General features: G+C 36.0%; 1 non-coding gene across 1 annotated transcript; it reads right to left on the bottom strand.

Annotated features, from left to right (window-relative positions):
- Positions 1-11,906: 11,906 nt before the first annotated feature.
- Trnaw-cca lies at positions 11,907-11,978 on the bottom strand. Its single transcript has one exon. It is a non-coding gene; the product is annotated as a tRNA-Trp (tRNA).
- Positions 11,979-12,311: the final 333 nt, after the last annotated feature.

Raw genomic sequence — 12,311 nt, 5'->3', positions numbered from 1 at the left:
ACTAATATTAATCATATTAATATTCTTGCCATTGCACGTAATAGTGGATCGATTGGAATTACACGGTAATTATAGATAGTCAATTAAACAGTCTGGTGGAGCCACTCGTTACAGAGTTGTAGCTGGACGAGACTGCTGATGATGATGGCTGTATTAAACGTGGAAGAACTTCGCGCGATTGTGCCGGCTCATCAATACCACGGGGCTCTCATAAATGTTGCACCGAGTGCAACGTGTGATGTCAGTGGGATTTTTTAATTACCAAAACGCAACTCGCAATATTAGAAGAGTTAAGACGAGCTACCTCTGGCTCTGCGAGGGTCCATGGCATTCTCGCTTACCATCAGGTAACCCAGCCGCTCGTTTCCTGGTTCATTTCCTTAAAAAACACAAATGATATAGCCTGTTACTTGGGCCACAACATTTCGAGTTGAAGACAAAAATTGTAAAATCGGTTCTTATAGCAAACCGAGTCGTTGTACAATTTTTTTCATCGATGCGTTTCGTACCATGCCAACATTTAATTACGTATAATCATTTCCATCCTTTATTTTCCGCACATCCGCGCGAAGCGGGCGTGGCCTGCGCCCGCGCACGTTATCGTAATGAAATCCGCCATTTTGAGATCACCAATTATTACAACCTCAGTACTCATATGCGATAAATTACAAACTATAATAAACGACCTACATGTTCCCGATAGATCCGTTGTATTGCCTTAGCTTATAATTAAGGCAATAGTCCTAAAGTGGTAGGTAGAGATGTCAGAAACCGTACTTTTTAAAGGCAAGGTTAATTTTAACTTAGGTTTAAGCAACGCCTAATTTAGCTTAACTCTAACTTAACAAAGACTTTGACAAACATTATCTGTTAAAAGTGTTAAACTCTTCATTAAACTAAAGATAACTAATTTTTCATTTATTGTGTTATTTAGGAGTTACTCATGAAACTTATTCATAAGTACTTAACTCCTAAATAACACAGTAATACTATCCACTTAGCATTATAACTTATAAACTTACGAGCTTTTGCCCGCGGCTTCGCTTGCGTTAAGAAGTATTATTATATACAAACTTTCATCCCCTATTTGAACCCCTTGGAGTTGGAATTTATCAAAATCCTTCCTTAGCGGATGCCTACGTCATAATATCTACCCGCATGCCAAATTTCAGCCCGATCCGTCCAGTGGTTTGGGCTGTGCGTTGATAGATCACTATGTCAATCAGTCAGTCACCTTTGAGTTTTATATATATAGATAGAAGATAGATAATAAATACAAGCATTCTCTGATAGTTGTATTTTGGGATTTGTGGGCGGTTCCCAGGGGGAGCTTAGGTTCATTTAGGAAGGTCAAGAGCTAACTATTTCTAGTATACGGTAGTCGGTATTCTGATGTTCTATGAGTATGTCTATAGTCTTTAATAATATTTTGCAAATAATTTGCGGCAAGAATTTCGGAAAGCTTTGTGAGTTGTGACTTGTGACCAATATCGCGTCCATGCGAAATTATTGTCTTATTCTTAATACTAGCGACCCGCCCCGGCTTCGCACGGGTATAAAATAAATTATGGCCTAAGTCACTGAAAAAATGATTAAAATCGATTCAGTAGTTTGATTTTAAATAATTTATATTCATTACTACCCGTGGCCCGTATTGGTCGGTACTGCCGCAAAAGCTACTTACGTCCCGCAATTTTAAATTTGTTATGTCTTCGAAAATATTCATTTATAATTAAAATCGTAATAATTATGCTGAAAAGGGCCAAAATCAATAATGTATTTGAAGTATTTTATTGAATAAAGATTATTGCCGTATTGGTTAAAATCGCTTCGAAAATTAGCCATTATTTGAAGTGAAAAGTAAATGACAAAAAAATATGTTATTGTGGTATAAGCAATAGAGGGTTAAAATATTCGTAGAAGTCGAGGGAAGGTTTTAAAGTGACACGAAGTTCACCGGGACAGCTAGTACTTATATAAAAATGGATTTTTAATTGTGTTAGTGACGCTAAAACTCGAAAACGGCTGAACGGATTGGGCTAATTTTGGTCTTCAAATATTCGTAGAAGTCCAGGGAAGGTTTTAAAGTGACACGAAGTTCACCGGGACAGCTAGTGTACAATAAGTTTTTTTTTTTACATACTTAATATGATTTTTCCTATTAAGTACCCCAACTAAATACTACAAAAACTTTTAATCCACTTATTAACAGATTATGTAGTTATTTATTTCGCATACTTCGCATTAATTAAGACGTAAAACTAAAGATTTCGATGATAATGTCCTTTAGCCTTTACCGCCTTTATCACATAGATTAACATAAACCATAAAATTAACACCTGAATGTCACCCGGTATAGCACATTAAGATTCCAGATAACAACTGATAACAGTAGTTACAAATGTCTTTGCGAAACGCCGATAAAGTTACAACATACGAAAAAAAATCAAAGATGGAAGTTTCTGGAACATTGCTAAACGGTACCTATTTATAATATAAATTAATATAATTAATATAAAAATTTGGGGGGATGTATGAATGTCCGTAATGTTTGATAACTGACTGACTCACTACACGCAAATGCTTCTGAACAGATTTTTATGGACATACTTGTACTTAGCCACTAGTAGCTTATGGTCTTTGTATTCAGTAGGGCATTTCAATTCCTTTATTTTTCTTATATTATATGTTACATAACAGATCTTATATATTATTTTGTTTTAGTTTCATCACATATAATAGGGCTCTTTGGGCATGCAAAATATTGGAGTATGAATATAGGCTACAATCTACATTTATCCAGAAAAATAAGATAAGTACAGTATTCGAAAAGAATCCTTAACCAACGAATAAAGGGATAATTATATTTTGTACAATATTTCGTAAAATTAACGTCCAAATACTGTAGGTAGAGCCATGTAGAGCTCTTTAGCTTAAATTTACTTCAAATGACTGCCATATACGTCTCAAGTTATGTCAACAGCGTCATAAATACGCCATAATATCGTAATTGGCATAACTTACTCGTGCCGACGTCATTTTGTGTGTTTACCTGCGCCCGAAAAACTCAGAAACTGCACAAAAAGTCGGTAATTGCGAACTATCTTGGCATTCATCTCTCATTACAACTTCCTCGAACCAACGACCTGTCGAAAAAGTCCAACCTATTGAGTCAAAGAAAAGCATTGAGACAAGTAACGATTAATATGCATCTTTATCAAAAAAACTCTGATGCCTGTTGTCACCAACGGTCTCCTAACTCTAAGTGTTCCCTAGCGATCTTTGCGGGACAAATATCTTTTAAAACAAACACATTAAAAAAAAGGTAATGTTTTGCAAAAGTTCTTACGCCCTAAGGACGAACGTGAGTCGTGAGTCGTGACACACAAAAATTCGTGAAATCTTGAAGGATATGTACCCTTGGCCGCTAGGGGACCACTTAGCGTTAGGAGCCGGTTGGTGAAAACAGTAATTAGTCGTGAAAATAAAGGTTTTTCTCATTATATAGAACTCCATTTCTACTTTTTCTTGGCTTCGCAATTCAGTTCTTTGAATACGTAGAACGCTGCGTGTACGAGACACGAGGTGGCGCTGTACTTTTAAGGTGACGCCGCGTTAAAGTAAAAACCGTGTTGGATATGTTTTAGATTGCTTGTTTGCCCGGCCCAGCCTCTCATAGAAAACAAGCAATGGAACAGCAAAAAATGGAAAGGGCGTAAGCGAAAAAATGGTTTTTGTCGCGTAATTTAAAACCCATAAATACATTTCATATAAGCTATGGGCAAATTAAAGTGTATGCAAATTTTGGAAGCTAAAATCACTTTCCTCTGTTGGTAAAATAGGAATCCCTTTTTTTACAGAAGTAATTTTGATTGATTATTCTGTGTTATAAAAGTTGACCAATCGTGTTATGCTATGGGTAATTCAAAGACAAAGACATGATGAATACTGACAATGAACTTCAATTTATAAGCTTTAGTCATTGCTGAGAAAAATCGATATCGCTACAACCAAATCATCAAGGCGTCGCCTTGAGTGTATTACCCTAGATTCAAAATCTGGCGGCCCGGCAGTTCTAGTCTCTATATGCATCAAATACGTTTTTTGGGAAGAAACTCAAAAGATCCATGTTAGGCCCTTTTGTTTCTGCCCGTTAGTTGATTGAGTTGATTCAGCTGTTTTAAGAGGAGTCCACACCGCCATTTTTCCGTACAAACGCTGTCCCCTGTTTCCTCCCTGGATAATGCCGGTAGAGATGATTTTTTCCTGAATATCTTTGGCCACTATTAGCATGTCCCTATGTTTTCTTTTTTTTTCATAATTTTATTATTAAAAAAGATAAGAAGGTCCAAAAAACCCAAAAAACTGGCAAGATTTTCCTTTGTGTTCAAACACCCAGAAAGCAAAACTGGCTAAAATATACAAAAAAAAATAAAACAGGAACACAGCTCAAGCCTTTAATTCTTAATGAAAAAAGTACTTAAATCGGTTAAGTTTTGAAGAAGGAATCAGCGGATAACGAATCGAAGATTTTCTGTTATTTTATTAGAACTTTTGTCGTGTTGTCTCTATCGCGCTCTGCGGTGGGAGACTTGAGATTGGTGAGACAGCAATACATTTTCAAATACCTATTTTCAATTTCTCTCGCCCCTGGTGTATCCTCTTAACGTGCAGAGGTAACAGACAATACACACTTTCACATTTATTCATTTAGTAGATGAGGCCCTTAACTTCGTTACGCAGGTTTATCACGTATGGACCATACCTTTTTCACGATAAAAACTATCCTATATTATCCTTTTCCGAGTCTAAATGTGTATCTAAACCCATCTGAATCCGTTCAACGGTTTATGCATGTAGAGGTAACAGACAGACAGCCATACTTTCACATTCATAATATTAGTACCAGTCTCGACCTACTGGCTACTGTCTACGTCACCCAGGTGCAAGTCCACCTGCCTAGAGCTGCCCGCGGGCGGCGCGCGGCGCGTGCGCATGTCATAACTTACTAGTTACTACACTTAACACTGACATTTATGCCTTTGTTTAGTACTTAGTAGTAATGATGCTAAACTACAGATATTATTACATTATAATATCATAATAGATTTTGAAACAAATAGCCAAAAGGTTTATATTTCGATTAACGAAGATTCTGTTTCTTAAAAGTCATAACAGTATAGTGGACCATAGAGTGCACATTGCACAATCCTGCATCGCGCTATCGAAGTTTCTGAGATATACAATTATACAAAGCTGCAAAGTCTGACAGTGGATTCCCACAAAAGATTTGTATTATTATCAATCGCATTATAATGCAGAATGTATAAGAACAATATATTAATTAATGTTAAGACCTATGTAACACTACATTCTTGCAATAAAAATATTCTATTCTATATGAATTCTCTGAATAGACTTTTCGTATTTTGGCTGGTTCTTCTAAAGAAGGAGCTGTAACCGGTGTAAGGGATTTTGATGACGAAACTCACGAAGCCAATAGTAAATAGTTCTATCTTTACTTAGGGTGGGTTGCAACAACTTACTTTAACTATAACTGTAACTTTAACTATAACTTTAACTACAATGCAAAATGTCAAATCTTTGATTAATGTTAAAAATGGACGCCATCAAGACGCCATATTTAACCATAACCATAGAGCTCAACAAGGCTTTAAATGCACGTGGCGAAAGAAGGAACTAACGCTGTCATCATACAAAAACGCCATTTTTGACAGTTCTCCTTTACCAGCAGCGCCCCCGCCCACGTTCTTATTTAAAGCCTTGTCTGACCAACAACGTCTTCTGTCAAATTCTGTGGTCAAAGTTAAAGTTAAAGTTAAATTAGCCCTAACTATAACCATAACTTTGACCCTAACTTTAACTTTAATCACGCCTCTGGTGCAACCCAACCTTAGGAATCTAGTTATTAGAACCCCACACCGCTTTTAGATCACATACTAGGTACCCATGTATTTACTAAGTATACAAGTCTACAATTATCATAATGTCATCCATTTAAAATCAATATCCATCCATCCACTTAACGAGAGCAATCCATCGCCAGCCGCCTATAACCTGTCTTCATCTTAGAACAAAAACTTCTAAATCCTGTTACATAGAATTACCTTGCCTTATCAAGAGCAGTTTTTGCGGAGGAATTCTATACAAAGATAACATGTGGAATGTTTGCTGCATCTAGAATGAGACTTAGCTTTAGAAGTCTATAGCCTGGTCAACGAACACGTAGGTCGAATATTTATATCCGAATAAAAACTTTTAGCAAAACAAAAAGTGATTTTTTCTGGTGTGAATGAAACAGGCAAGTGCGTGGTGATAGGAAGTACCTCTTTTCTCGACCTCTGTAACCTGTGTATGTCTAAATCCCTGGCAGGTAACCGATAAGATAAGATAACATAAGTAAAAATTCAAAAGCTTTTTCCAGGGTTAAGATCTTTTGGGTGATGAACTAATGAAAGACAATGAAGCGACATAAGAAACTGCACTCCATGCGTGGTGTTATTTCGATTTTCTGAAACTTTATAAATAGTCTACGAACAATAATGATTACTCGGCAAAAATAGAAGAGGAATTAATTAATAATAATAATAATTTAATATCTATGGACGCTTCACACCACGTCAGTCTGGCCCCGTGGTAAGTACCTGAAGGACTTGTGTTACAGGTACCAGACAACGGATATATATTTAATACTTTTTATACTATACATATATTTAAGATTTTTACTATATGATACACATATTTAATACACATCCATGACCCAGAAACTTTGAAAAACTTTTTGTTCCGTCGGCGGGATTCGAACCCGCGACCCCCGGCTTGAGCTACCGACGCGCTCACCACTGAGCCACAGAGGTCGTCAAAGGAAGGCACAGTATTCGATTTTCAGGATGATTCTTCAGATCATCTTTGGGTAAGACTCGTGATTCGTGAGAGGCTGCGCGCGGGGACACACTATTGGCAGAGTAGACAGAATGATAGAGTATGCCGACTTAGAACTGATGTTGAAATTTTTAAATTTGACGTATTGTGACGAAAATCGTCGCTAGGGTTGTTAACTTGTTACCTACGAATTTAAAACTCTGACATATTCGCTGGACGTGTTCCTCTGTGGTCGTATTGTTTTTTTGTGTTTTGGCACATGCGATTAAAATTGTCAGAATCCAATTTTGAAATCTTTATTTTAAATATTTAAAAATAAATTATATCAGCCAGCGCGAGGCACAATCCGTTCATAATCCTAGTGAAACCCGACGAATTTGACAGATATTGAAACCTGTCCGTTTCTTTGCAGTCGAACTACTGGTAGTTATGTCTATTGTGCTATTGGTAGATGAATAATCAAACAGATCATTATTATGAAACACATAATATTATGCCGATTGTCACCTCCAGTTCCATCTAGCCGTATTAGCCTTTACTAGAGGAGTCGGTTTACACTCTATATTCTACTACCTATAGTATATCTATATCGTGAGGCGTGCCTTATACAGTAGCGTTGCATGGAAAAGCTTTTTCCACTACAACTTACAAGCTAATATACACAATCAATTCCTAAGGTATCTGTTTGACAGCACTCATAAACCTACAACTTCGACAAACACAATTATTTTACCTTTAACAAACCTTTATTACTACTTTTATAAGGCTCTTTTTGCTGAAACTTTGAAGACTGCTGTTCAGAGTTAATTTACCTTTAGCATGACCTCTATGGCGACTACATAAGGCTCATTATTGCTGCTACTTTGAACGTATAGTAGCAAAAACCAACCACACCTTACATGGTAGAGAACATACGTCTGTCACTTTTATGTGACTTGTACGACCAGAGGCTGAGCTTGCTGCGACTAAATACATGTATAAATTGTAGCTGTATAGCTGGGGAATTGGAGCTACACCACGCTACGTAGCAGACGCGACGCGGCACTGCAACATTCTAAACCAGCGGTTCTAAACCGTTTTTAGGAAACCTTTTATCAAGTAGCATTATGACAGACCCCCAAAAAACAGAATGTTTTGTATAAGTATGTTATTGATTGTACTGTTGGTTCTTGGTGGAAATTCATGTTGAACACTAATAAAACATAATTTTTCTTGCACTTTGTACATCAGCTGATGATGATTTATTTCGAAACCTGTCGTGTAATTTGTTAAAATGTATAATGATTTATTAATATAGTGGAAAAAGTGCACGAAAAATTGTGTTTTATTAGTGTTCAGAATGTTTTGTCTCTCAAGTCTCCATGCTGGTGTGATGACATTTCTAATTAACCCCTATTAACTAGGAGTTCTAGGAACCCCTATTAAGCCCGTCACAGACTTAGCTATAATATATATTAATATACCGTACTATAATATATATTATAGTAGCTACCAGAAATATATATTATAGATGAGTGTGCGGTCACGCGAAAATTAGTATAGAAAATATATAGTAATATGCCTAGCTATAAAAATATTAAAATATATTATACCTAAGTCTGTGACGGGCTTAAGGCCTTTGTGGCCAGCACGCAGTGGAGCGCAATTTGAGAATGGCTGTTCTAAACAAAGCTATGTTGCACCAACATAGCTTAATTATTGTATTTCTAGATACAATAATTTATCTATTAGATATCTGAAATCCCCTTTTCACATTGGCACAATTTACCCATTGCGAAACTATCTATAGGATGCACAAGCTACGTCGACTTTGGCCAGTCAGACGAATTTTCCCCTCTTCGTGAACACTTGTTTTGGTCCATAATGGGCCGACGTGGAGCGAGGTCTCTTATAGCACATGTAGACCGGTTAATTGATTAACTTATTTTGATAACATCTTGAGGTTGTAGACCGTAGAAGCCAAGATTCGTTAATGACGCGTGACAAACGACATTACAAGTTACAACCGACATAAATTTTTCACTTACTTTTATTATTCTGATGTTATTAAATAAAAATAATTTGGAACTTTAAACTTAGATTTTAATAGCACAACTGATACAGAGTTGATCATAGAGGTGTGCCGTCTGTCTGGGAAATATGGGAAGGTAGGGCCTTCCCTTGAAAAGGGTAGGGTATTGGGCCTCCGGTAAACTCACTCACTCGGCGAATCACAGCGCAAGCGCTGTTTCACGCCGGTTTTCTGTGAGCCCGTGGTATTTCTCCTGTCGAGCCGGCCCATTCGTGCCGAAGCATGTCTGTCCCACGTCAAAAATTTCAAAAATCTCCCACGTTGTTTGTAATGGATATACTTTGAGTCCCAGGAAAGGAAATAGAATACTTTTCATCTCGGAAAATTGTACGGTTCCTGTGCGATATACGAATTTTAGCGCAACGGAGTTGCACTTGTCATCTAGTAGGCTTATAAGCTATATATTATTCATTGAAGTAAATTCTAATTATCTATAACTGTCTTAAGATAACAATAATCTAATAAATAAGTCGGGTTTTGCTTCCTGACGCTATTATTCCAGAACTCACGAACCGATTTCCACGGTTTTGCATTCGTTGGAAAGGTCTCGGGCTCCGTGATGTCTATAGAAAAAAAAATTCAGAAAAAACTTCAAGAGAAAAGCAGGAAAACAGGGAAAATCATTTTATGGCAAAACAACAATTGCCGGGACAGCTAGTAACAAGTAAAAATTTGACATCCGAATCTTGTTACCGAATCGGTTCTTCCCTCTTATTTGTCCTAAATATTAAGTAAAATGAAGTGCAAATCTTGCTAATAACAATATTTTGCGTTTGAATGAAAGACACGTTAGGGATCACTCAATGACCTATTTTTACCTGTTCCCTGATTAGCCTATAGCAGTGTTTTTTAAACTTTTCTATGTAGCGAGTTAGCGAACCCTGGTATCAAGAAATATTTTGCTACACACGTCGCAACTCGCAACCCACAGGTTGGAAAACACTAGGCTATAACATAAGTTAACCACAATCTCATACTTGTCTAATAGTTATTCATTTATTGCAGGTTATAAACCACCATTTTTGTGGTAGTATGGTAATGGTACCGCAGCTGGGGATCCAAGCGTGAAATCGAAAACCATCTCCCAGGCTATTACTGAACCAATTTTGATGTAATTTAGTTGTGAACGTTTTCTATTTCGTTATGAATTCGTATGATTGGAGATATTTTAAGCGATTGATAAATAAGTCGGTAGCATCCTTTGAAGTTAAAGCAAGCCAAATACAAGTCAGCCCCCTTAGACAAAGTATCTTTCGACAAAAACAATGACGAAATTCGTTATCAAAATTTATGCGGTTTGACATAAGTCATCGCTAAATGACATTTCGCTTGCGAAGACTAATGTCAAATCCAATACATTTTGATAACGAATTTCATCATCGATTTTAACGAAAGGGACTTTGGCTACGGCCTCTGGCCACGCAATAACTTCAGAATTGGCTAAAAAATAGATAAAAGATAAATTCATGATTTTGCCAAAAAATCAACCATTTCTGACGAATAATGGCAGAGATAAATACATTTAAAAAGTACCTACTCACACTTTTTTGTCCATTTCCCACAAAATGCATTTTTTGACTTACTTTAATTGAGGGTGCATTCAGTCCTATAATTAGGGACTCAGTCATTAATCGTTATTACAGTAACGCTGCTACTTTTACAGTGAACTCTATAGAAGGAATACATACACACCCTAAAGTCATATCATTTAGTAACACCCTTTACACCTACTTCACGTTTATCAGAATTCGAAATGCATACAGCGTGATATTCAATCATCACACCGAATGATTTTTGGAGAAGCTTTTGACCAATTAGAACGAGTTTGTCGTTGGTTTCAAATCCCATGAGGATAATAAAAAATTTGTTATTCCAAGACCATGATCTAAACTGGCTCAAACTTTTTATTAATAAACAGCCTTGTTATTTATTTTTCAATTATCGTATTGTAGAAAATGGAAACCGGTAAGCTCGTAAGGACAGGTCCAACACTAGTGCCTCGTCTGTCCAGCTGGTGTGTTGTGGAAATGTGATTTTATGTCTGTGAACATTCAGTGAATCATGTCCTTAAGGAATCTTAGGTGAGTGTGACAGTGACATAATACTTCTTCTTCTTTTGAACTAGCTCCATCTATTAATTTGCCAGTTATGTAGCGGTCTTGATTCAACTATTGTCTGTTGCTTTAGTCAAGAATCAAGATACACGAGAAATGAAAATAAAAATGTATTGAACTTGACATCGATAATTACGTGACATTTAATTAATTAAATTCTAAATAAATAATAAATTCTAATAAATAATTTTTGGTTCCGAACTTCAACATCACTGAAACAAACTTAAACATTACTAAAGCCTTCTGGCTAAGGGCCCTCTACAGCTTTTTACTAATTTTGATAGCACATTATTTACCGTTCGTCCACCTACTAAAATTAACGCTACCTAATAGGTACCTACCTATTGATTCGCGTCGACCTAGTCCCTACTTCATATCCAGTTACTCTATATTTTTTATATTTTCGTCAATATCCTTTTCTTATCGCTTTGGTTAAATTATTAGTACCAAGGTTTTATTATTTTAACTGGTTAAAACTATTGATATGGTGGATTGGAATTGTTAAGTTGGCTAAGCTTCGATAAAATTAAACAAGCTTTTAGCCGTCCTTGAGAGTGAGCTTTTCTATTTTACAACTTTAACATAATATTGTAAAATATAGTTTATGGTTATTACCAACAAAACGACTATTTATATTCGTTTCGATAATACCACCTCTACCATTTTACAAATATCTAGTTTTTGCGTAAAATCAGATTTAATCTAATTGGTTTTATGACGAGAAACTTTAAATACTAGTTTAAATGTTAAAAGTTAAAAACGTTAATAATTAAAAAATCATGCATAGTACTACGTGTCACAACGGGACAAAAACTTTTTGACCCCGACGTGATTTGAACACGCAACCTTCTGATCTGGAGTCAGACGCGCTACCGTTGCGCCACGGAGTCTGGGGCAGGAGTGGCGAAATTCTAATACAGAATGCGGCGATATAAATATTAGAATGTTATTTTACCCAAGCACGAACAATTAACAATTTATAAATATTTTATTTATTTATTTTGGAAATCCAACAGCTTTAAATTACAATACAATAGAAACAACATTATAGAAAAAGAAAGCCAATAACAGGTTTTCACGATTAGAGAAATATGACATAGTTAGCAACCTCACAGTGTACACACAACATTAATCATACAACACTAAAATATACTTGTTCTAATTTTTTAATTATTATTTATCCATCATACTAATTGTTATGTAATTACTCGAAATATTATCTA

Source organism: Aricia agestis, chromosome 20, assembly GCF_905147365.1.
Source record: "Aricia agestis chromosome 20, ilAriAges1.1, whole genome shotgun sequence".
Lineage (NCBI taxonomy): Eukaryota > Metazoa > Arthropoda > Insecta > Lepidoptera > Lycaenidae > Aricia > Aricia agestis.
This window is presented reverse-complemented; position numbering and strand designations above follow the sequence as displayed.